Consider the following 27502-nt stretch of genomic DNA (forward strand, 5'->3'; position numbering starts at 1 on the left):
TTGTTTTTGTTTTTTAAATTTTACTTATTTGACAGAGAGATCACAGGTAGGCAGAGAGGCTGGCTGAGGGAGAGAGGGGAAAAGCAGCCTCCCTGCTGAGCAGAGAGCCCGATGCAGGGCTTGATCCCAGGACCCTGAGATCAGGACCTGGGCTGAAGGCAGAGGCTTAACCCACTGAGCCACCCAGGTGCCCCAGAAATGTTATAGTTTTAAATAGAGTAGTTAGGGAAGGCTTTATTGAGATAATGACAACCGAGCAAAGAATTGAAGTCAGGAAGGTAAGCCAAGATGAAGGAGTCCTGTAGGATGATGAAACAGCCAGGGCGGAGACCCCAACATGGGAGCACACCTAGCATCTTTCAGATAAACAAGACCTATCACTTCCTTTGCCAGCATAGGACAGAGGCAGAGAAAGAATAGGAATAGCCCAAGCAGAGAAAGAGTAGGAGCAACTCCTACCCAAAGAGTAGGAGTAAGGCCATATCTTGTAAGGCTTTTGTCGGCCATTGTAAGAGCTTTGACTTTTATGCCTAGTGAACTGGAAAACCCTTCAAGGAAAAGGAGAAGAGAAGTAACAGGATCTGACTTGGAATTTAAAAGGATCCTTCAGGGTGCTGTGGTGAGGGTGGGGAAGATGTAGAAGCTGGAGACCAGTCCATTCAGAAGCTGTGGCTGAAATCCAGGCAAGACATGAAGAATTGGACTGGGGTGTTAGTAGTGGGGACAGTAAGAAGTGATTGTAATTTACAGTATATTTTGGAAGTAGAAAACACAAAGGAAAATTATACCCTCCTTAAGAAGCTACAGTAGCCTGATGGAGGATGTCCAAGCTCAGTCACCATGTCACAGGAGCTAATAGAGGATTGGAAAAAACTGTACTTAAAAAAAAAAAAATTAAAAAAAAATAAATAATGCAAATACTCAAGGGGATACAATAAGATCACAGAAGAAGATTTTCAGAGTATAGCCCCGCCCCCTCATAATTTCCAAAATTATAAACTTGCTAGATGAACTGAAAAAGAGACCACCTATTGCCCAGAGTTCTGGAATATAAATGAAAGAGGTATCTCACCATGTAGTGACAAAAGCCACAAAGAGGTAGAACCTTTAGATTTGGAAAGTGGATTTATTTAGTTTCAGGCGTAAAGTGAGGAAAGGGATAAAATGAGGTATAGCTTCCTCCTATTCTCCATGATTCTCCCCCACTCTGGGATCCTGCACTTTCAATAACCGTGACTCTAAAACTCACTCTGGTTTGTGGGTTCTTCAGTGTCAAAAATGCTATAACCTTCTGAAACAGCAGGTCTCTAAGTTTTTGTGTTTGCATCATACTTTTGGGTACTAAACTTTTTTTTGGACACACAGTTAAGAGATTCATATATTTGAGCTGGCATATTTGCAAAGTATTACCCCTGTTATTTATTGTTCTCATGGAGATCAATTATAGCGTCAAACTAGTAGGATGGCCAGACATTCTGTGCCTCCTGATGTGTTGTAATACAAAATTCACAGCATTGCCTACAAAGTAATCTTGCCGAAAATGCTTAACTGAAATTTATCAAGTTCTTAGCTGTAACTTCCATCTTTCAGAAAATACAAAGTAAAGGAAAAAGTTAAAAGATGCCTTATGTTCCCTTCCCATAGTCCATCACTGTGATACTGCCTTTCCCTGTACCCCCAAATCCCTCTACCTTTCCTTTCTTCATTGTACTCACCTGGCAAAGCCTGCTTTGGTTAAATCCAATCCTCCGCCCTCTGGGCCAACCTCGAGCCTACATCTTAGCACCTGCTTATGGCTGGTAGAAAGCACACAACCATGCCAACTGGTTTCATTTTGAATCTCTGACCACAAACCTCAAGTGAGCCCTTGGGACTCCTTGGCAGTTGAACTCTCCTCAAACCTCCAAAACCACTTTCCTCTGCCTTACAATCAGCTGATCATTTGGCTGCTTCTTTTACTGAGAAAATAAAAGCAGTCATTAAGGAATGTCTTCATCTTCCCACCACAAAATCTATTTTTCCTGCATCTCTCCCGCAAGTCCAGCCTGATTTCTCAAGGGTGGATAAACTTACCTGTTCTGACCTAGCGGCAACTCCTTCCTCCGGTGCATGGAACCCATCCTCTCTTAGCACTTAAGGACTTCACTCTTACATCTTTCCCTCCTTTTCATGTATCAGATTTACCCATAAACTAAATCAGGACCAAGAAGGCTCCCTCGATCCTGTTGCTGTGCTCCACATTACAGCAAAACATCAGGAAAACCTTGTCCAATGTTATTAACCTATTAACCTCCCATTTTCCCACCCTCAGCCTGAAATAAAGAGACTAAACAAAGTATACATCTACATCCCCACTCTCCAGATTCAGAAGTAGAATATCACAAATACATTTAGAGCTCTTTTATATCTCCCCTGGATCACATCCTCCTCCCTTATACTCTCGCTCAGAGAGAACGAATATGACACCTGTGAAAACTAGACCACCCACATCCCCAGCTGGAAAACCATAGTGATGATGATCCCAGATGATTCTCCTCCGAATTAACCACTGTCTTCGGTTCTTCCAGGCTGCTCCCAGCAATGACTGAGCTCAGTGGAATACAGGTTCAGGCCCATTCATGTGTGAGTTAGATCACTAACTTAAGGACTCCTCACTGGCCTGGCCATGACATTTTTTTTTTTAATTCAATTAATTAACATATTGTATTATTAGTTTTGGAGGTAGAGTTCAGTGATTCATTAATCTTATATAACACCCACTGATCATTCCACCAAGTGCTCTTCTTAGTGTCCACCACCCAGTTATTCCATACCACCCTCCTCCCCTCCCGCAGTCCTCAGTTTGTTTCCTGTGATGAAGAGTCTCTTATGGTTTATCTCCCTTTCCTGTTTTCTTTTTCCCTTCCTTCCCCTGGCTACAGTATTCTTAAATGCTACTGCTCTGAGCTCTTCCCACCCAATCCTTCTTTCCCTGTCTCCTTTCATAGGTATCAACTCTGGCTTTTGGTGTGACGTGTCCTGCCTACTCCTCCTCCTTCCCTTTTATCCTTCACAGCCATTTTCCCTAAAAAGTTTCTTACCATCTAATCCCAACTTGGTATATGCTGCTTGGGTGGTTGGGGAGATGGCGGGTGGGCGAGACCCAAAGTAAACACAGACACGTCCTCGTCCTGATTTCGGTATTCATTATTTTTGTGTCTCTCTGTCTCTCTTTACATATTCATATTCTTTTTATGTCATTAAACTTTGTGCATAGTTTTTTTGTAACTTGCTCTTTTTCTGCACAGGGACATTTGTTTAGAATTTATCTATGTTGAAATATGTAGCTCACAATTCATTTTTACTGCTATATTAATATTTATTATCTAAATATGTTATGATTTATTCATTCTCCTGTTAAGGTACAACTATGTTGTTCTAACTTTTGGTTATTGTAAGTTACAGTGAGCATTATTTTGTGTGTCTGCATTGTATCCATTGTACACTCCTGTAAGAGTTTCTTTGGGATATATAGGTGTTAAATTCTGAGTCATACTGTATGCACATCTTTGACTTGACTAAATATTGTCAGATTCTCTCCAAAGCAGTTGTTTCAATTTTTCACTCCTACAAGCAGTGAATGAAATGTTCTTGCTTCTCTACCTTCTTGTCATTTCTTGATAATGTCATATTTTTTGGTTTTTGCTAATATGATGGGTGAAGTTATCTTAATATGGTTTTTTTTTTTTTAAAGATTTTATTTATTTATTTATTTGACAGAGAGAGATCACAAGTAGGCAGAGAGGCAGGCAGAGGGAGAGGAAGGGAAGCAGGCCCCCTGCTGAGCAGAGAGCCTGATGTGGGACTCGATCCCAGGACCCTGAGATCATGACCTGAGCCGAAGGCAGCGGCTTAACCCACTGAGCCACCCAGGCGCCCCTCTTAATATGGTTTTAATGTGCATTTTCCTGATTACTAGTGAGGTAGAGCATCTTATTATATGTTTCCTGGCCTTTTTCCTGTCCTCTTCATTGAAATATTTATTTAAAGCTTTTGCCCATTTTTCTACTATGTTGTTTTTCTTATTGACATTGGAGTTCTTGATATACTCAGGATATTATTAGTTACATTCATTGAAAATACATTATTCTGGGCTGTGACTGTCTTTTCACTTTGTTTATGACATCCTTTGAATAACAGAAGTTTAAAAATTTAAAGTAGTCAAACATTCAATCTTTTCCTTTATATTTCTTTCTCTCTCCATGTCTCTCTTTCTCTTTGTGTGTGTGTTTGTGTGTGTCTGCTTCCCTCTCTCCCTCTTTTTTCCTTTGATGTGCTTAGTTTCAGAAATTCTACTGTATCTTAAAATCATAAGTATATTCTCACGATTTATCCTAGAAGAGTTAAACTTTATATTTCACATCTAGGATTTTAGTGCATCTGGAATTTATTTTTGTATATAGTTAGGTAAAAATCCAGTTCATTTAGTCTATTTTCCACACAGCAGTTGGAGCTTTTTTTAAAAACAGAGATACAGTCTAGTGATTCTCTTGCTCAGAACTTTCGATGAGTTCCTGTCCCACTTTGAATATAACCCAGTGTCTTAATTTGTCCTATAGGGTCACACATGGACTGACCTTTGGCGACTTTCCAACTTTATCTTCTGTCACCCCTTTTATTTATTCTGTTCAAGCCATACTGGCCTATTAGCTATTCTCCAAACATTCCAAAGTTGTGTCTACCTCAGAGCTTTACTGTTTCTTCTGCATAAAATGTTCTTTTCCTCAGGTAATTTCATGAAATCTCTTCTTCCGTTAATATAAATTCCTACCCAAATATTAATTTATCAGAGAGGATTTCCCTGTCACTCTATATAAAATTCCTGTCCCCTGCCTAATTCCTCTTACCTTGCTTTATTTTGATTTTTCTTCATAGTACTTATAACTCTCTGACCTATATTTGGTTTAGTTATTTATTGTTTTCTTAACCAAAATATAAATTCCTTGAGGGAAGGTGCTTTCTATATCTATACCTATGCATTGCTAGTACCTAGGGAAGTACCTGGAACATAGTGGGGGCTCAGTAAATATTTGCCAAATGAATAAATGAGTGATGTCTCTTAGGGCTTACAAAAATATCTATTTATTTCATTGGACCTGTTTGCTTTTCAGGTCTGTGTCACAATTTGAGTAGAGCAATTTCCTGTCCTGTTTAAATTTTAGCAAAATTCCCACCTGTTTTAATAAATACACACCTTTTCTTTAATCATGATTGGATGATATTATCTCTTTATTCATAGCAAGTTTTATCTTTTCAGTCCAATCTATTTGCATTGCCTTACAATCCTTTTAACTCGACATTTTATTTTATATAAAGCACTTCGACTAGAAAAGTTTACTCAATGGCCAAATTTGGTGGCACACATGTGAAAAGTTGGCTGTCTAGAATGTGATCTAAAGGAAAATATTCTCAATGGTAAAGTCTAATTTCTGAGCGTGTTAAGACCATACAACTGAAAATGAATGTTTTATCACCCAAAACCACACTGCAGGAAAGCAGTGAGAGTGTATTCATTTTTGGCTTTAACTTAGTTGTTTGAGGCCAATGATCTTGGTTGATAGAAGGAAAATCTCCAGGTGGTCTCTTTGATTCATAGACTTCATGCCCTCAGCATTGGCTGACTTTGTAATCATTTTGTAGTTGGCCTGAATATTGACTCACACTATGACTGAGATGTGCAAAGAAAATGTAATTGGTTCCTAAACATTTTACTTCCTAAAACAGATCTAATCAACATCAGAACACTACAGCATTGCAGAGAAAGACTTAAACTTACCATAGTGATTTCTCAGCGTTTCATTGGATATCGTGTATAGGGTGGTGGCTCTGTGTCGGGAGCACAGATTTTTTAATTATGGATTTTTAAAAACCGTTTGTTATTAATTCATTTTATAAATGATTGAAAAGGCTGTTGCTTGTAGGTAAATGTTTAGGTTTCTTCCCTCTGAGTGGAAATCTTTATGGTGGTTCGGTGTATTAAGTCTTTGTGTTGACCTCCAGTTCCCTGCTTCCTTGAGATGGGCTTACCCTTCATTTATCCGTCAGATAGAAATCTGGGAGAGAAGCCAGAGTTCTGGTTATAGGAGATCCAAAAATCTTATTATACTATATTTGAAAGCAATAGTGTTACAAATACTTAATTGTATTTTATTAAAATATGTGCTGGGTGTATTTTATTAAAATACATGCTGGGTGTCTTAATGACTTAGCATCTTCTCTATATCACGAAGGGGCTAACAAAACTGCATTGAAGGGCTGTTGTGAGGATTCAGATAAGAAGAGCAGTGGACAAAACCTGGGAGAAGGCCTGGCTCATAGAAATTGACTCAGCACTGGCTCATTGCCTCTCTTTCCCTGGGAAAGTAATGGATTTTTTTTCCCCCTAAAGCATAACTTGTTTTAATTATAGATGTTTTAAAAATGTTTGTTATTAATTCCTTTCTATGAATGATTAAAAAGGCTGCCTCTCTTTTCTGTGCACTTAGTTAAAAGCTTTTCATCCTTAATGTAGACTCTACAGAAGAAAATGTTTGAAAGAGCAATCGTGTGCAGGAGATGCCAAGAAGCTATTACTGGTTAAGTAAAGTGATACTCACTGTTATTAAGATTCACGAGGTTTATGAGCAATTATCATATCACTACAATTCTTTATCAGTAGGAAGCAAATGCCTTATTTTCAATATGGAGAAAGCTGTGAAAGAAGTTACATGCTTTTCCCCAGATCAAGGCAAATTGAATATTAGAACAGAATCTCTCTTCGTTGACTTATAATCTGGTGTTCTTTGCTTTTACAATTTCTTATACTTTGCCTCTATAGGAAAAATATTGAATTTGGCTTATGTTTGAGCTAAATGGGAAAGTAGATCATTGTAATTATTTCACAGTGTTGGGCTGGGTAGTGCTTATTTTGATTTTGATATTTAACAAAAAGAAAATCTGTAACTATCACAAGGAAGTAGTGCTTGACATAATTTCTAGGGCTTGTACCCACCCACTTCCCCAGGCACTTCATTAAAAGCATTTCAAACTTAATGTAGGCTATAGAAGAAAGTGTTAGAAAGAGGAATCATGTACAGGAGATGCTATTAAGTTATAACTAAAGAACAGCTCCAGGAAAATTGAAAGTAGCTGCCTTTTAGAGATTGTAGAGTTTGGAAGAAGCAGTGAATGTATTTTGCCCTCTCTTAGTTGAGAACAGCCAATGCTAGACACTGAGAATCCCTAAGTGGTTTGATTTTTTTTTTTCCCCCTACTGGGTGGGAGTAAATTGGACTGGAAGGATAATCATGTGTGGTTAATTCTTGGAGGAAAGACCATTAAACTCTATGGTTGAAAGTTAGGTCAGTTATTGAGATAAAGATTCTGTGTTGCTGCCTTTCCTACAGCATGGAACAGAGATTGAATTCCAAAGACCAGAGTGGGTCATTCATTAGAATAATTCAGTGTTTATTCATTAGTCAGTCATGTGTTCAGTCCTTCAATAGATACCATGCTAAGTGCTGAGGATATTAAATCAGACACAAGCTCTTTCTCTAAGAATGAGTTTCTTTGTGTGCCTAAGATTATCTGGAAGAGACGAATTTAAGGCATTAAAAGAAGACATTGCTTTTCTGAAATAACAATGCTATGGCCTCTGGGTTGCATAGGTAGGATTTTTGATAAATGAAAAGTCAAAATTGGAACCTTTTGGCCTACCAAGAGGTATAGTAGGTACCCTCATGGTCCAAAAAAGAATACCTGCTGGTTGAAGATGCTGAATCAGGTAAACAGAGGACATTAGTCATGTGACCTGAATTGACATCTCAACTAAGGTAACTTCTTAGATCAAAGAGAGTAGAACATATTTTGAAGTGACCACGCCAGCAGACTTTGGGCTCAAGGAAGAACTTAGTATTAGAATATATCTCATACCAAGCCAGTAAGTGATAAGGAAGGATAGATCAGATGGTTATAAGTGTGTGTAGATAATACAGAAAATTTGTATCATTCTAGGCCTAGTGAAAATATCCTTCTGAAAAGTCTGGGAGATCTTTGGTTTTTGAGTAGGAGCTTGGTCAAAAGCCAAGTATGATACTATCACACATGTGTGACACAGAATTCTATAAGGCAAATCAGAAATATATAAATAATATAAAAAAATCTCATAAATTTTTATTCATCATTCCATCTATCTATTCACCAGTTTATCCATAGAATATTTGGCAAACATCTTCTCCATTCCAGGCTTTGTGCCTACTATTGAAGATACAGCATAGATATACCCTACCTTAAGAAGTGTGTAGTCCCAGGATTGAAGCAAAAAATATTATGAAGTTTCTACTGGGCGGTAGGGGGGGTGCTACAGGGTGCCTGGGTGGCTCAGTGGGTTAAGCCTCTGCCTTCGGCTCAGGTTATGATCTCAGAGTCCTGGAATCGAGCCCCGCATCAGGCTCTCTGCTCAGCAGGTAGCCTGTCCCCCCCCCCCCCCCCCCGCCTGCTTGTGATCTCTCTTTCTCCATCAAATAAATAAAGTCTTTAAAAAAGAAAGAAAGAAAGAAAGAAGGTCTATCTACTGGGGTGGAGTATATACTTAGGGTCATAATATTAGAAAATACTCCTCCTTGTCCTGCCCCAGTCTGCTTTTTGAGAACTTGCAGTCATCCCCTAAGGGTTCTGGACAGCCTCAAGGGTATCTTGGAAAGGGTATCTTTAGAAATCTTCCCAATTCCGTATGGGATTTATAGCTTTCCCCTCTTCCCTAGATTCTAGTGACAAGGTCTTCTATATCTGCAAAAGGTAATAGTGGCAGCCCTGTTGCCTGTCATTTTCCTCTTATCTCCAACAGCTACATACCCTTCTCTCTTTTCTTCTGATCTCTCTGAGAAATAGCAGCCATCATCAGAGGATCTTTCATCTTTCTAAAACCAAATCCATCAATCTCTCTTAGCAATGTTATTATGGATGGACAACCCCTTTCCTACTTAAGGCCAACTTCTCCACTTGAACCCTAGATCCCATGCTCCCATCCCTTTCCATCTACTCAAGGACTTGACTCTAGTAATTATTTCTTTTCTCTCCTGTAATTATGACTCTGTCTTAGATCATTCCCAATAGCATACAGAGGTCATAGAACACAACCGGTGTCCAGTAAGGGCTCAATGTGCATGGTTGAGTATAATTATTGCCATCATTATCCCTCTCTTCTTCAGGCTCATCCCTACTAAGCTTTGTCATAGTAATAGATATCAGGGCTTCCCATTTCAAGTCTTAGGAAATTCACTCTAGAGAGTGTCACAAGGACCAGCATTTAGGCACTCAAGGATAAGGAGAATTAAAAAAAACAAAAACAAAAACAAAAAATGGATAGTATTTTCTGTCTTTTTTGTGGATATTCTTTAAAGAAATACATGGGAAGACAGAATGAGCTAATACCTCAAGATATCTGTGCTTTCATGGAGGACCCAAAAGAAAAGATGTTATTTTAAGTGTTGTCTTCATAGCAGTTTATTTGGAGGAATCATAATAAATGCAATAGTAAAACAGCTAAAAAATTTTGGCTTATTGTGCCACATGGCTACTATAATTAATAATACCATATTGCATATTTAAGGGTTGCTGAGAGAGTAGATCTTAAAAATTTCATCATAAAAAAATCTGTAATTATGTATGGTAATAAGTGTTAACTAGAGTTATCATGGTGATCATTTTGTAATATATACAAATATCAAATCACAATATTGAATACCTGAAACTAATACAATATTGTATGTCAATTATACCTCAATAAAAATAATTCTTACCTGGCCATAGCAACCTCTTTCTAGATATGACACCTGAGGCAAGATAAACAAAAGCAAAAATAAACTATTGGGACTACCTCAAAGTAAAAATTTTTTGTACAGCAAAGAAAATGATCAACAAAACTAAAGACAGCCTACTGAATGAGGAAAGATATTTGCAAACAACATATCTGATGAAGGGTTTTTATTCAAAATTTAAAGAACTTATGCAATTCAACACACACAGAAACCAAATAATCCAATTAAAAATGGGCAGAAGACATGAACAGACATTTCTCCAAAGATGGCCAACAGACACATGAAAAGATGCTCAACAATACTCATCACCAGGGAAATGAAAATCAAAATCACCTTGCATCTGTCAGAATGGCTAAAACAAAAAACACAAGAAACAACAAGTGTTGAAAATCTGGAGAAAAAAGGACCCTTGTGTACTGTTGGTGGGACTTGGTGCAGACAATGTGGAAAATAGTATGGCTATTCCTCAAAAAGTTAGAAATAGAACTACATTATCATCCAGTAATCACACTAATGGGTATTTACCCAAAAAATATATAAACACTAATTCAAAGGAATACATGCACCCCTATGTTTATTGCAGCATTATTTACAATAGTCAAGCTAAGGAAACAAGCCCAAGTGTCCATCAATAGATGAATGGATAAAGAAGAGATGGTATATATTTACTTGGAATATTATGGATAGAGCTAGAGAGTATAATGCTAAGTGAAAAACTCAGGCAGAGAAAGATGAATACTATATGGTGTCACTCATTGGATTTAAGAAATAAAAAAGAAATAATAAAAAGATAATAAAGGAAAAATTTAAAAAAGGAATAAAAGGGAAAAAAGATAAATCAAGAAAGTCTTTTTTTTTTTTTTTTGTAAGATTGTAAGTAATCTCTAAACTCATTGTGGGACTTGAACTCACAACCCTGAGATCAAGAGTCACCTGCTCTACTGACTGAACCAGCCAGGGGCCCACAGATTCTTAACAATAGAGAACAAACTGATGGTTGCCAGAGGGGAGATATGTGGAAGGTGGATTAAATAGGTGATGGGGATTAAAGAGTATGCTTAACATGATGAGCTCTGAATACTGTACAGAATAGTTGAACTACTACATTATATATCTGAAACTAATACAACACTGTATTTAACTATACTGGAATTAAAATAAAAACTTAAAGAAAGTTGCAATTTTAACAAAAAACGATTGAAGTATACATAATATTTATCAATGCAAAAGTAAAATGCAAGAACAATTAACAGTAATTGTGAGAGTTAATTTTCTGAACAAATTTAGGAGTTCTAAATGGTTAAATAGGAAAATAGATCAATATGTAATGTAAATATTAAGAGATAGTGTGTTGAGTATTAGTTTTTTTAAAAAAAATCTTCTACAGCCAATACATATTTATAAATTTTAAATATACAGAGGAGAATAATGGAAATTAGAAATCAGAGTTCTAATCTTTGTAAAATTACCTGGTGTTCTGTATTTGTAATTTTATTTTATATTATTTTGTTTTTTAAAGATTTTATTTATTTATTTGAGGGAAAGTGAGAGCGAGAGTGAGAGAGCTCAAGTTGGGGGCAAGGACAGAGGGAGAGGGAAAAGCAGACTCCCCTCTGAGCAGGGAGCCTGATGTGGGACTTGATCCCAGGACCTTGGGATCATGACCTGAGCTGAAGGCAGATGCTTAACTGACTGAGCCACCTAGGCACCCCTGTATTTATAATTTTAAATAAAACAAATATTTATCACTGTAAAATGATAAAATATAAAAAAAATGATTCTGAGCTCAATAGAGGCAGAGGGATTATTAGTTAATATTTTGGCTAACTGTTAAGTGCTGGGAAAGGCACAGGGCATGACTTTTTTTCCTTAAGGTGTTGCTCTAAATGATATGACTATACAGGGTTGTGGTTTTTTTTTTTTTTTTAAATAAAAAAGAGGTTTCTTTGTGGGTTCTCATTGTTATTTACATTTCTAGTATCTAAAAATCTACCATTCTGGAGAAAAATAGATTCTTTTCCATTATTTATGCTTACTTCTTATTGGAGAATTATATTTCAAAGACTCCTGGTATTCATATATTGAGAGCTTTGGAAACCATGTGGAACCAATTAGAAGGCATGCTGAAACTTCATTCAGTTAAGCACAGAGAAAGGTATAGACTAGGAATCCACAAGACTGGGACTCTGAGAACTCATCCAGCAAGAAGACTGACTCCTATAGTGGACAATTTTATTTTGGCAGCTCAGTATCTTTTCTCCCTTTTTGTGATCACAGCATTCCAAATGTGGTTTGGATAAACACTTCTTTTTTACAGGATATAGTCAATAGTGGTACCTATCTTCCTCTGGCCAATGGTGGACACATGGCCTAAGCTTAGCCAACCTGATGCCTTCTCCCTAGAATTGAAGGAAAATGAATGAATAGTCAATTGAAGGAATTAAATTGAATTCAAATTGAATGTATTCAAATATTCAATTTCAATACATTCCCCATTGTATTCAAAGTAGTATAAATATTGGGGAATACACTGGGGAATGTATTTGTCCTAGCAGTGGCCTCCTGAAGAGACTGTTCTTTCATTCCTGCTACCAGCATCCCTGGTGGTCTAGTGGTTAGGTATTTTTTTTTTTTTAAAGATTTTATTTATTTATTTGACAGAGAGAGAGCACAAGTAGACAGAGAGACAGGCAGAGAGAGAGAGAGAGAGAGAGAGGAAAGCAGGCTCTCCACTCAGCAGAGAGCCCGATGCGGGACTCGATCCCAGGACCCTGAGATCATGACCTGAGCCGAAGGCAGCGGCTTAACCCACTGAGCCACCCAGGCGCCCCAAGGTTTTGGTGCTCTTATTCCTGCAACCACAGTACCCAGAACAGCTCTGGTTTCTGGTCTTTCTGGACTTCGGTGTTTTGGATTTTCACTTCACTTTGAGCTACACAACTTCTTTCCAAGTATTATTATTATTATTTTTTTAATTAAGGAAGCTTGAAATGACTTGTATTTGTTACACTTACAGATACACATCCCACCCCGAGGGAGGGACGCTTAGCAGTGTCTCCTGTATTACAGTGTTCATGGGGATATGGCTACTTTTCTCATGAAATGATATTTGTTTCCTTGAGGCTCAACTGGATAGATTTTTCTGGGCCTATCCCATAATGAAAGTTATCGGGCACTGGACACTTGATCCCTGGGAAGGGTAGGGATGAGATTGGGAGAATTTGGCAAGGACTAGACAGAAAGTCAGGGACCTGGGCAAACCTGCCGGGATTCAGAAGAATTCTCCAGTCTCTCTAGAGATTGAAATTCACTCCTAACACTAAGACAGCAAAAAATTAAGAGTAATGGAGGTAACATTATATATTGGGAAGCACAATCCCTTGGGCCCCCTTAGGCTCATTAGGTAAGAGATTTAAGAAAGCAAGACCAACTCAAGAGTGAGCCAATTGGGGATGAGGAGGAAGTTAGCAGTATGCTACAGAAGAGTCACATGGAATGGGGTTCAAAACCTCAGTTCAAAATCTGGGTTCTCCCTGTGGTAATTGTGAGACTATGGAGAAGCTCATGATGGGTGAAATACTTGTGTCTTCCTCTGGAATGCTTTCCCTGTCATTTCCCCGTTTCCTTCTTTCCATCCTGTGCTGGTTTCAGCGTTCCAGCTATGTGCCCCAATGGTAACATCTACTTTCCCTGTCACAGTGTCTGTGAACTTCATGTCATTTGTTTGTCACTCCAACCAGACTGCCAACTTAACGAAAGAGCAACCTTGTCTTTCTTATTCACCTTTGTATCCTCAAGATATCCACAGTGCCCAGCACTTCATAAAAAGGAGTGGAGCGTTGAATAAGCAAAAAGGAGGCTGCAGAACTGTAAGAGAGGGAAAAGGCAATGAAAAGCCCTTTTTTATTTGTTGTAGTATTACATTAAACAGTGTATTTGTAAAGTGCTGTATCTGAGGTTGATTCTAAATGATAAAAATAAGAGGTCTCTTGGCAGTAATTATGGGATTTTTGATAATAATGTAAAACTTCTTTAAAGCATGTTAAATCTTTTCATACAGGGTATTTTTCTTTATTATACTAGACCAATCACCTAATATATGTAGGAAAATGTTTTGCTTCACAATGACATATAACAATTTTAATAGCACCTATTAAAGTGCTTTACATATAATAGTTGTTCAGCAACTAATTGTTGATGGAGCAAATATATTCAGCAAAATTGGCCTCCTTTTATAAAGCGCTTTTAAAGCCAAGAATAACTACTTGCTATATAATTCTATAACAGCTCACATTACAGCAAAAGATTAAATGAGAATAAAGAAGAAAAATATCTTATATATTTGTCTTGATATAAACTTGTGTTATAACTTATTCTTGCTTATCCAACCAATGAGGTTTGGATTTTGAAATGAATTACAACACATCTTGTCCCTTGACACATTCTTTCGTAAAGAACCTTTGATAAATCTTGGCTGCACACATTAGCTGTGTTAAGGTCTTAATCCTACATGAAAAAATATCTCTGTTTACCTAGTGAAAAAGGATCATTTTCTTCCTCTTGGTAGAAATTAAAAGCCCATAGCATTTGAAAGGGTAGACTCTGCCAATGTATTTCTGTCTCTATAAATCGTCATAGACAGTGATTTCTTGCAAAACAGGTTTCATGTAATATTTATGTAAGTTGCACATGACCTTGAATGAAAGCAAGGGTTAGAAGAAACAGTGTTCTTATTGTTCGACAGAATGCTTCACTATTTTGTCAGATATTACTTACTCAGGTCATACGTGATTTTTTTTTTTTAACAGACTAGAATTTGTTTATTTTAAAGCTGGACTATGGAGAAATGTGACATTTCTTTTTAGAATCAATATACTATTTTATCTTCTACTTGTGAAAGGTTTCTGTAAATAAGCAAAGAGGAATACCAGCAGCAAAGCTGGGTATAGAATAAATGTGGGTGAGCAGAAAATTAAAATGTCCTCTTACCGTTCACAGTGTTGATTCTGGAGGAATCATGAGAGCAGATGGAAAAGATCAGATGTGTGAGAGGTAGGGTGCAGGTTGCTGTGTTTGAGAAACATGTGCCCTCATCCAACTTTGCTGTTCTAAAGAAAATCTATAGAGTAAGGATAGGTAGAGCTACTGAGTTCTGGCCTGGCCTGTAGAATTTATTAGCTGTGTGACATTGAGTAATTCATTTAGCTCCCTTGAACTTTTCATTGCCCATAAATATGTAGGGTTCTTACCTGGCTTCTCCTACCTTTCCTACTTATGGCTCCCTTCTTAGCACTCTAAGTTCCAGTCATATTCAACTGGAATATTCAACCACATCACCTCCTTTTATTTTCTTTATAGAACTCTCTTGAAATGATCTTATTCATGTATTGTTTTCCTTCACTAGAATGTAAGTGTCATGATGGGAAGGATTGTGGGTGTTGTTCTTATCATAGACCAAGTACTGCAGTGATGCCAGGAAATTAGCTGAGACATAAAAATAATTGATGAATGACTTTGGGGTATATATCCAAAAGAATTGAATTTGGGAACTGAAACAGATACTTATACACCCTTGTTCATAACAACGTGCACATTGCACAACAATGTGAAAGTACTTCATGCCACTGAACTATATACTTAAAAGTGGTTAAAATGGTAAATTTTATGTTGTGTGTATTTTACAACAATAAAAGAGAAATTGGTGAATCAGGGAGTGTGGAGGTTCTTCATGTAAATGGTTCTCACTTCCTGGAACATTGTCTTCTGTCATTCCCTGATCCCTGCTCTATCTTCCCCTTATCCTTCCACCAAGCAAAATTTTAGTCATATACCAGGTCTCAGCTTATCAAGGTTTCTCAACAACAACACTATTGAAGTTTTGGATCAAATAATTTTATTGTGGGAGGGTGTCCTGTGGGTGAGTTTCTAACACTTCCTATAGTTTATTTATTACACTTAGTTAGAGTACTATATCTTATATATCTCACTTGTATCACTCAAGAAGTCAGCGTCTGAATAGGGATAGAATAAGTCCTATCCCTGAGCATACTTCTATCCTTGGAAATGCAGTCTGGGTGCATAAAAGCCATGAGTTGGAAATTCACTATAATTTGGGGCTGGATCTTTGGGGGTCAAAAACTAAAACCCATGTAAAAATTAATTTATTTTGGCTTACGAATTTTGACAAAAGAGTGCTATACTTAATATACTAAAATTAGATAACTTAATTGTTGTCTCTAATGTGCTATAAAGGTATCAAGTACAGAAGAAGAAATTGAAATTATGTCCAATTTATTTGTTCTGATGGAAATAACTTAGAATTATGATTTTACATTTGAGAGGATCTTTTGTTGTTGTTGTTAGTCAGAGTCATTATGTGTTATAATCAGAGGGTTCATGTTCTTACACAAATGAAAAGGAATGCAATATATGTCAAATCACATGCCAAACTGAAAAAGTACGTAGATGGTATGAGCATTAGAAACATTTAGAAAAAGGTGATATGCTAAAGACAGAACAAAGGAAATAATTGCCTGAAAAGAAGAACATAAATAATATTTTTGAAGGAATAATGATACGTTTTGTTACTCAAAAGCTAAATTTGAAAACCTTAAATAGCAGAATATGGAGGAGAAAAGATGATCTTCATGTTTCAACCTTCTATGTGTTCCTTCCCTCCTTGACTTTTATTAGGCATGTATGTGAGAGGAACTGCAGAGTGGCTCACTCATCACCCACTCCTGCCCCTTTTACTATGGCTTCCTGAACCACTGAGGCAGGAAGGTTAAATTACATTTCTTAGACTCCTCTAAGGTTAAGATTTCACATATGAGCTATGCTTCCTCAGCCATATGTAACTTGTGTGAATTGTGCCTCAGTATATGGCTTACAGGCTTTCTGTGCTATGATGGAACCTTCTGGAGTGGTGCATGTTCTCCTTTTTGTAGTTGAGATTTGGAAAGAAGAAGTGAGTGGTAAGTGGTTGGTGTAAATATGCAGGAGACTGAATATTCTGGCAAGTTTGGTAGTGAAATGTTTGGTTCTTCTGGGGAAACTTTGACAAAGGAACTACAGATCCTGTCATTGGCCAGCAGTGAGGTTTCAGCTAGAACAGGATCATAGAGAAACTGAGTGTTCTACTCAGTTCAACTGAGTATTGTTGGTTGAGTAGCTCCCAAGCTACACAGCCTGCCTCTTCTAGACATTTTGTTAGCTGCCTAATACCTTGTAATAATTCCGTTTTGGCGTAGACTAGCTAAATGACATTACATTTCCAGAAACTATCGGTTTTGACAGACACAGTTCATTATGGTCAACATCTGTGCAAAGTACTATAGATAAGGTAATAAATTTATGCCCAACTTCTAATTTTTGGTTCATGAATGTTCATTCTGAAAGGGCTTTGCAGTCTTGTGGAGGAAGCCAAAAATAGGCATGCAAAGAAATGGTAACAGTACAATTCAACAGACACTCTTAGAGATGAGTAATACACAGTGAAATAGGAGCAAAGAAAATGAACAATGGTCTAGTAAGGTGACTGGTCAAGAATAGTAACTGGATCAGGGAAAGTTTCATAGAAAGGGTAGCATTTGCACTGTATCCTTAAGAATGAATGGAGGGGTGCCTGGGTGGCTCAGTGGGTTAAGCCTCTGCCTTCAGCTCGGGTCATGATCTCGGGGTCCTGGGATCGAGCCCCGCGTCGGGCTCTCTGTTCAGCGGGGAGCCTGTTCCCCCTCTCTCTCTGCCTGCCTCTCTGCCTACTTGTGATCTCTCTCTCTCAAATAAATAAATAAAATCTTAAAAAAAAAAAAAAAAGAATGAATGGAAGTGTCTCAGGTAAAGAAAGTGGGAAGGATATTCCTAGAAGAAGGAAGAGAAAATGCATGATCATCAACCTTCTAATATGTTTATTCACTTTCATTCCTCCATTCACTCCTTCAGTCAGCAAGTGTTTATTGAAAATGGTTGATGTGGTAGCACTCAGCTAGGCACTGTGCATTCCACAGAGAATTAATTATCCAACTAGGTGGGATAGCAGACATAAAATGAATGATGATCAAGTAACTAATTACAGTCATGATGAACATTCTGAAGGGCAAGCACAGGGCATTTTATGATAGGGAAGATTTAAGGTTATATGGACCAGAAGGGAGGTACTGGGTATTATTCATGTAGTAAGACTAAAACTTGTTTTTCTAAAGAAGATTTGCACTCTTAAAAATCTATCATGCTATCCAGATTTCATAAAGGCCATTGTTCTTATATCTTAAAGGCATGATACTGTGGTGTCATTGTTGGAAATCTTTCTCTATGCAGGGCAGATCTACCCATGCATTATCCCTTCTTCCACTATTAGTAAAGACTCTTCTGATTAATTTTTAACTAGCAAATGTATCTCTAGAACACCACACTAAGTGGTAACATATTAATGAAGATGGATTTGAGGTCCTATTCACACTTCTTGAGGGAAGGAAGCTGGACTATGCTGACAACCAATCCCATTAATCACTTTCTATTAGATTTACTGTGTGATTTAGTTTGCTTTTTAGTGGGGATTCTTTTCTCCATTTGAAAATAGATACTTTCTGCAGATAAAGGAAATGCCTATAAGATTTACAATGATACCAACCACACTAATTTATAGAGAAAGCCTTCATGGGTTACTAGGAAGAACATTTATGAGTTTATAGACCCAATATAAGTCATATATTGGTTTTGGCTATCACCTCCTAAGTGAAACAGTCTGTCCATATGTGTATCAAACTAATTGTAAAGTACAATGTTTAATTGTCTGAGAGCAGTGTTTTTCAAACTATAGATTGCAACTTATTAACGGCTTTGAAATCAATTAAATAGGTTGTGATCAACGTAATTTAAAAGAGGAAATATAATTGAATGTAGCAAAATAGGAGAGAATATTGTGTATAGGAAGAATAAGTACTGTTTTGTAAAACTTTTATTTCATATATATGCATACCTAATATATATATGTAGTATTGCATATATGCATATCATGTGTATGTAAGCATAAATATATGTAAACTTATTTATGTACATCCTAGGTCAATATGTGAAATGTCAAGGCAATTTCAAAGCCATAGATCTGGAAAAAGGCATTCTAAAAGTTCCCTTCAAGTCTTCCATTAGCATACCAATTCCAAGTTAATTATTATTGCTTAAAGCACATTGGAAAATATTGTAACTGTTGGGATGGAGAATTAGTTAAAAATTTTTGCTTTGAATGAGTTCTGGGTAAAACAAAATGTGAGTACTCTTGGTTTGGTAAAATATATATTTGAAATATTAAATAAAGGTTACTTAACATCTTGGAATTTACTAATTTTGTTGCTTACAAAGAATTTTACGTAGTCACCCCTTATCTGTGGGGTATATATTCCCAGACTCCTGGTAAAAGTCTGAAACCACAGATAGTATCAAACCCTATATATACTATGTATTTTCCCTATGCATACATACCTATGACAAAGTTTAATTTATAAATTATCCATTGTAAGAGATTAACAACAATAATAAAATGAAATAATTGTAACAAAATAATAAACTGTAATAAAAGTTATGTGAATGTGGTCTTTGTTTCTCTTTCAAAAAATTTTTTTTAAGCTTTTCTTTTTTTTTTTTTTTAAGGTTTTATTTACTTATTTGACACAGAGAGAGAGCACAAGCAGGAGGAACGGCAGGGAGAGAGAGAAGCAGGCTCCCACTAAGCAGAAAGCTAGATGTGGGGCTTGATCCCAGAACCGTGGGATCATGACCTGAGCTGAAAGCAGACGCTTAACTGAGTGAGCCACCAAAGCGCCCCTCAAACCTTTATTATTGTCCTACACTCCCCCTTGGTTTTCCTGTGATGATGTGAGATGGTGATATGTTCACTCGATGAGATAAAGTGAGTTGAATGAAGTAGGTATTGTGACATAGTGTGAGGTTACTTCTGAGGACAGTCAGAAGGCAGGTCACTGCTTCTAGACTGCAGGTAACTGAAACCTTAGAAAACAAAACCATGGGTACAAGGGAGAGGGGCCTACTGTATTTCCTCTTACCTTTAAGGAGTTTCATATCAAATAGAAGAAATGGATTCATTCATCTTCATAAGTACATTATCGTAATCTGGAAGAGATCAGAGATTTATACTTCTGTTTTTGTATCTGAGGATAGCTGCGTTTGTGATCTGTGGATACCCATTAAGAATGCCTTCATTCTGACCCATGATTAATCATTTTAAATAGAAATAGTATTATTTATTTTATTTATGGTATTTTGTAAAGAGTTATTTCTTTAGCATAGCATATGGGCATTATTGTCTTCAAGGTGTAACCATGGGCATTCTTCTTCATTTCTACCTTATATAAAAAACAAAGCTATAATTAATGTTCTGTTCTAAACAGATAATATGCATGTCTTCCTATCCGTATCACTATGCCCATTCTCCAGAGAATCCTGCTTTTGATTTTGAATGCTGTCATGCTGCTTCATTAACTGAATGGTTTTCCCCAGTTTATTGAGAAATAATTGGCATACATCACTGTATAAGTGTAAGGCAGAAAGCATGATGGTTTGATTTATATATATTGTGAAATGATTATCACTACAGATCTGACCAACATCCATAGACTCATATATTCACAATAAAAAGAAAGAAGAAAAAAAAAAGGAATAAAGTTTTTTTTTCCTTATGATGAGAACTCTTAGGATTTACTCCTTTAACAAGTTCCAGGAGCATTAGCTATAGTTATTTTGTTGTATATGTTGTAGAGTACATCCCTAGGACTTATCAGTCTTATAACTGGAAGTTTGTAACTTTTGACCACCTTCCTCCAACTCCCCCCCCCCCACCACACACCTCTGCTAATCACAAATATGATCTTTTTTTTCCCTATGAGTTTGATTGTTTTTAGAGCCCACATATAAGTAAGATCATACAGTATTTGTCTTTCTATATCTGCCTTTTTTTCAAAAAGATTTTATTTATTTGAGATAGAGCTTATTTGAGATAGAGTTTATTTATTTGAGAGAGAAAGAGTGAGAGAGAGCACAAGCAAGGCGGAGAGGCAGAGGGAGAAGGAGAAGCAGGCTCCCCGCTGAGCAGGGAGCCCAGTGCAGGGCTCAATCCCAGGGTCCTGGGATCATGACCTGAGCCAAAGGCAGACACTTACAGGACTGAGCCACCCAGGCACCACCTGTCAGACTTTCATTTAGCATAATGCCCTCAAGGCCCAGTGATGTTGTTGTAAATGTTAGGATTTCCTCATTTTTTATGGTTAATATTCCATTCTGTGTATATGTATATGTGTATATATATATATATATATATATATATATATATATATATATATATATACAGATTCTTTATTATTTCATTTATTGATGGATACTTAGGTTGTTTCCATGTCTTGACTGTTGTACATGATGCTGCTATAAACATGGGAGTGCAGATATCTTTTGAGTGTTTTCGTTACCTTTGGATATATTCCCAGTAGTAGAATTGTGAAATCACATGGTAGCTTTATTTTTAACTTTTTGAGGGTCCCCTATACTGTTATGCATTATGGCTGTGTCAATTCACAATCCCATTAATAGTGCAGAGGTTTTCACATTCTTCACATCCATGCCAGCTTTTGAATCTTTTTTTCTCTTTGATGATTGGCCATACCAATAGGCGTGAGGTGATATTTATTGTGGTTTTAATTTGCATTTTCCTAATGACTGGTGATGTTGAGTTTCTTTTCATGTACCTATTGGCCTTTTGTATATCTTCTTTGGAGAAATATCTACTTAGGTTTTTTGCCCATTTTTTAATTTGGTTATTTATTTTTTTGCTATTAAAGTATATGAGTTCTTTGCATGTTTGGATATTAATCACTTATCAAATATATGGTTTGAAAATATGTTTTCCCATTCTGTAGGTTGTCTTTTTACTTTGCTGGTCATTTCTTCTGTTGTGCAGGAGTTTTTGGTTTGATGTAATCCCATTGGTTTATTTTTTATTTTGTACTTTAGGTGACATCTTCAAAAATCATTGTCAAGACCCATGTCAAGGAACTATGTTCCTATGATTTCTTCTAGCCCTTTCTTTTCTTCTAGTCCTTTCATAATTAAGTCTTTAATCTATTTTGAATTAATTTTTGTGAGTGGTATAAAATATGGGTCTAGTATGATTCTTCCACATGTGAATATCTAGTTGTCCTAGCACCATTTATTAAAGAGATTGTCTTTTCTCCATTGGTTATTATTGGCTCCCTTGTCAAATATTAGTTGACCATATATGCTTGGGTTTATTTCTGGGCTCTCAGTTCTGTTCTCTTGGCCTATTTGTCTATTTTTATGCCAGTATCATACTGCTTTGATGACTAGCTTTATAATATAACTTGAAATCAGGAAATGTAATACCTCCTAGTTTGTTCTTTATTGGGTTTCTTTGGCTATGCAAGGTCTTTTGCATTTTCATATAAGTTTTAACAGTATTTTCTCTAGTTCTATAAAAATGTCTTTGGAATCTTGATAGGGATTGCATTTAATCTATAAATGGCTTTCAGCAGTATTGACATTTTAAGAATATTAATTCCTCCAATCCATGAACACAGGATACCTTTCCATTTATTTATGTCTTCTTTGATTTCTTTCATCAGTGTTTTGTAGTTTTCAGTATAGAGATTTTTCACCTCCTTATTTAAATTTATTCTTACGTATTTTGTTGTTTCTGATGCCATTGTAAATGAGATCTTTATTTCTTTTTCAGAAATTTCAGTTAATGTATAGAAACGCTATTGATTTTTGTATGTTAATTTTATATATGGCCACTTTATTGAATTCATTAATTAGATACAATAATTTTTTAGTTGAGTCTTTAGCATTTTGCTATATATAAAATTCATCTACAAATAGGTGGTTTTGCTTCTTCCTTTCTGATTTAGATATATTTTATTTCTTTTTCTTACCTTATTACTCTAGCTAGAATTTTCAGTACTATATTGCATAGGCGTGCTGAAAATGGGCACCCTGTCTTATTCCTGATCATAGAGGAAAAACATTCAGCCTTTCACCATTGAGCCTTTATTATAGACAGATATATTCCTTCTATGCCTAATTTGTTAAGCACTTTTATCATGAATGGATGTTGGATTTTGTTTAATGCTTTTTCTGTGTCTATGAGATGATTATATGATTTTTTTTTCATTCTGTTAATGCGGTATAACACATTGGATAATTTGCATATGTTGAACCATCTTTATTTATTTATTTTTTTAAAGATTTTATTTAAGATTTTATTTATTTATTTGAGAGAGAGACAGTGAGAGAGAACATGAGCAAGGAGAAGGTCAGAGAGAGAAGCAGACTCCCCGTGGAGCTGGGAGCCCGATGCAGGACTTGATCCCGGGACTCCGGGATCATGACCCGAGCCGAGGGCAGTCGTCCAACCAACTGAGCCACCCAGGCGTCCCTGTTGAACCATCTTTAAATCTCAGGAATAAATCCCACTTGATCATGTTGAATGATCTTTTAATATGCTGCTGAATTCAGTTTACTAATATTTTATTGAGAATGGTTGCATTTACATTGGCCTAGAGATATTGGCTGCCTGTAGCTTTCTTTTCTAATCATTTCCTTTTCTGGTTTTGGTATCAGGACAATGATGGACTCATAAAATGAGTTTGGGATTGTTCCCTCTTCCATTTGTTTGGAAGAATTTAAGAAAGGCTGGTGTTAATTCTTTAAGTGTTTGGTAAAATTCACCAGTGAAGCCATCTGGTCTTGGGCTTTTATTCATTGGCAGATTTTTGATACCTGATTCACTCTCATTACTAGTAATTTGTCCATTCAGATTTCCTATTTCTTCCTGATTCAATCTTGGTAAACTGTATGTTTTTAAGAATTTTTACATTTCTTCTTGGTTGTCCAGTTTATTGCCACCCAGTTGTTCAAAGTAGCCTCTAATGATCTTTTGAATTTCTGGGGTATCAGTTGTAATGTTGTTGTTGTTGTTGTTTTCATTTATAATTTTGTTGATTTGCATCCTTTCTTTTTCCCCTCTTGATTAGTCTAGCTAAAGGATTGTCAATTTTGTTTATTATTTCCTTGCTTCTGCTAACTTTGGGCTTGATTTATTCTTCTCTTTTTAGTTCCTTAAGGCATAGAGTTAGGTTTTTATTTGGAATCTTTCTTGATCTTAATGTAGGCATTCATTGCTATGAACTTGGCTATTGAAAATTGATTTTGCTGCATCCCATAAGTTCCAGTATGTTCTTTGACGTATTGGTTGTTCAGGAGAGTTTGATTTCTTATAGAAACGTATTTCATTACTTTATAACATCAGTCTCATTTTCATTCTTCACTGCCTGGTCTCAAATTCAGCCTCACAAGATAACAATTAAGCCTGATAAATAAGTAGCTATTTCTGTATTAATCCGCAAGGTTTATTCCATTGCAGAATATATAGACACTTATCATTTTGTACCTTCTTACAGCCTCATTTCAAATATCTTGTTTCATATATAGTCCAGAAGGGGCAACCTTATTGCCATATGATTCTGCCCTTGACCAGAGCTGACTGCAAAGGGATGGAGGCTTGATCTACATGGGGCCAATCAAAATGAAGGAAATGTTTCATATTGAAATAATTAGTCTTATCGACCTAGGGTGGAAATGTGTACCAGGCAGAACCAGAGCCACCTACCTGTTAATGATTCAGGAAAGAAGAAACAACAGTTTTGAAGAGAAAGTTGGAAAACTAGAGGTCAGAGCAAAGAGGTAGAATTGAGGGAAGCCATGTGGCTTTGAGAAATAAAGAGCAATCTTGGTGCCCATATTCCATTCCCAGTGAATTTTTTGTTCCCTAGATCCTGTGACACCTCTATTTGAGCTGCCTTGACTAGATTTACATTTCTAGATGTGTTCTGATTAGGACATTTCCCTTCGTTTAGTTCACTTTGTTTCTCTCCCAACCCCATGTATTCATGCCATTCAACTCTATTCCTTTCTTTGGGATTCACAACTATCCTATTTCTTCTGTAATTTGCCTCTGAAGTCCTGTTTCATGGCAGACCAAGAAATATTGGCAATGAGAGGGAGCCAAAATAAAATGAGAGGAAAAATCCTTATGTTATTTCAGTCAATATTGCACTGAAATGTGTTTAAATTTTTGAATTAGGAAAAAAAAGTAGCCAAGGTCCACCATTTATTTAATATATGATAGTAAACCCCATCTTTTTGTCTTATTTTGATTATAGTATCTATCTATCCCCAGTATTTGGGAAACACCATGTTTTGAAGCTGTATTCCCTATAAAATAAGATTGTGTGGAAGAGGGCAGTTTTCAGTTGGGATTGATTTCTCTCTAGAGTTCAAAATCACAGTGGCTTTGGGCAGGATTTTGCCTTAAGAAGGCAGTTGATTTCATACTAAAATGAAATGATCATTATCTAGAATAAGATTTTCTTTTGGAAAACAACTGGTCTCCAGGAAATATGATTTCAAATAGCTCAATACGTTGATGGTTACTAAGTAATTACAAATATAATGAATATTTTAGTAGGGTTTTTTTGTGGCCTGGTAAACATTAAGAGATAACTTTTTAAAAGGAAAGTCTAAATCTTCTCTCTTAGCACATAAGAATGATTAATAATGCTCAAAAAACTCCATATATAACCAGATTTGTAATAATAATACTCATAAAAAGGACAAAATTTTTAATCCATTCATTAGATTCTCTTTAACTGATCTTCAAAGATCTTAAATAATTAGGTCATTAATTATTTTATTCAGACCGTTTGGTGAAGAATATGGAAACAAATGACTTCTGGGAAAAGATACTTATAAGATATTTATAAGGTACACACTTTCCACTGAACAAGCAATTCCCATTCTCTGGCTCTAATTGGCCAAGACATGTATGTCCTATACCTTCATTTTTGAGACTGTACCTTAGAAATTCTGAATTCAGACGTCAGCGATGTCATAGACCGTATGTATAGTCCAAGTTATTTTTCTCTTTGTATCTCTATGTTTTCATTTATATAGTGAGTAGAAGTAAAATGTATATCTCTCACATGATAGAAGGTGCTTTGATAGTAAGAAACATAAGATAAATGTTAAATATTTGCACTGGCTTGTATGAGTGGGGGAAGATGTGATTTACTGTTTGCATGCTTAAAAAAATATTTGCATTGCTCTTGTGTGGAGCCGAACTAATAAACTGAAATGAGTTAGTTGGGATTAAAAGCAATAGATACATACCTAGACATTCCTTAAGGAGGTGGTATTTGAAGTTTATTGTACATAAACAATCATTGTGTGATCTAGGTATTTTCTTTGCATAGTCCTTGATTGTGAGGTTGAGAAACCTTTTGAGTGTCACTGGTAAAAGTGGCTGGAATTGAACATTAGAGGATCCTCTGAGTATAGCTGGTAATAGATGCACATTGAAATGAGTTTTGTGAAAGAGACTGATGAAGTCCATTATACCAGCATATCTAAAATAATTATGCCACTCTTTAAGAACGCATTTCTGAACAACTAGCCTTGTACATACCAAAGAGGCACAAACAGTTGGAGGCTCCTAGTTCATCTGTATTCATTGCCAAATCTGTCCAGTTTTATAAAGCATTCCCTTAGTACAGAGAAAAGAGTCATTGCCCCTGTTTTTTGTTGTTGTTTGTTTGTTTGTTTGTTTTTAATAAGCACACCATCCTAAATTACATCTCTATTCACCATCATACAACCTATAGTTCTCCTGGTGCTCTGTCCTTAAGGAGAAATCTGTATCCTATTTATGAGATTGTATTAGAAAGTGTTTAATGTACATTATCATATGGACCCACCTTTTATTTTTTTCTCAGAGGCTGGAGTCTAGACGTAAATAGTCTTCACAACTAGTACAGCTCACCCAGAGTGGTCACTTAAAGAACAACGATAGTGGAAGTTGATTGAATTGTGCTGATTACAAAGATGCTGTGGGAAAGAAATTTCTAGGGTAGATCCAGGACTTTAAGATTATCTTTTTTTGTTTGTTTGTTTAATTTTTTTTGTTTTAAAATAATTGAAATGGCTATCCTTGAGAGACAAAGTCCTGCTAACAATAGCCTTTTCATAAGAAGGAGAGAAAATGCATTTGATTTGCTTGTTTAAATTGAGAGCTGTGAGCTTGCCAAAGGATAAGACTGGAATTCCCCTGAAGCAATAAATACTGCTGTGGATTAAAGAAAGAAACATTTCTTTTCTCAAAGTGTACCCTTTATAAATAGGAAGCAGATGCCACAACAGAAGAGTGAGATATTACTCTTTCCGAGAAGAGGAGCTCATTTGGATGCTCCATGACCTCAGAATTCAGAGATTAAGGCAGAAAAGAGGTTGATGTGGTCAGAGATCTTTTCTTCAACAAGAGATATTACACACTAGTGGGTAGACTCTGCTCCATTTGCATGGTAAACATCGAGAGAGAATATTTGTTTCCAAAGAAGACATACTGTATTCCTATGAGTTACAGAAGGGAACTCATTGCCTGGTCACTTTGGTTCAGACACTTCAGCTTGTTCCCAGGCTCTGACAAGGAGGGCTTTAAAATGGCTGTGAACTGAAAATACTTTCTGGTAACTGACATGCAAATGAGCACTCGAAACATTCCTCCCGGGGCAGGATTCCGTGTGGGTTGCCAG

General features: G+C 36.4%; 1 long non-coding RNA gene across 1 annotated transcript; it reads right to left on the reverse strand.

The window, feature by feature from the left end:
* Window positions 1–11691: 11691 nt before the first annotated feature.
* On the reverse strand, window positions 11692–27403 carry LOC116573971. The gene is made up of 5 exons (XR_004279081.1): window positions 27314–27403; window positions 26669–26798; window positions 19895–19961; window positions 13620–13703; window positions 11692–12235 (listed from the first exon to the last, which is right to left on the reverse strand). It is a non-coding gene; the product is annotated as an uncharacterized LOC116573971 (long non-coding RNA).
* Between the last annotated feature and the right edge of the window lie 99 nt (window positions 27404–27502).

The sequence above is a fragment of the Mustela erminea genome, chromosome 15 (genome assembly GCF_009829155.1).
Source record: "Mustela erminea isolate mMusErm1 chromosome 15, mMusErm1.Pri, whole genome shotgun sequence".
In the NCBI taxonomy this organism is placed as follows: Eukaryota; Metazoa; Chordata; class Mammalia; order Carnivora; family Mustelidae; genus Mustela; species Mustela erminea.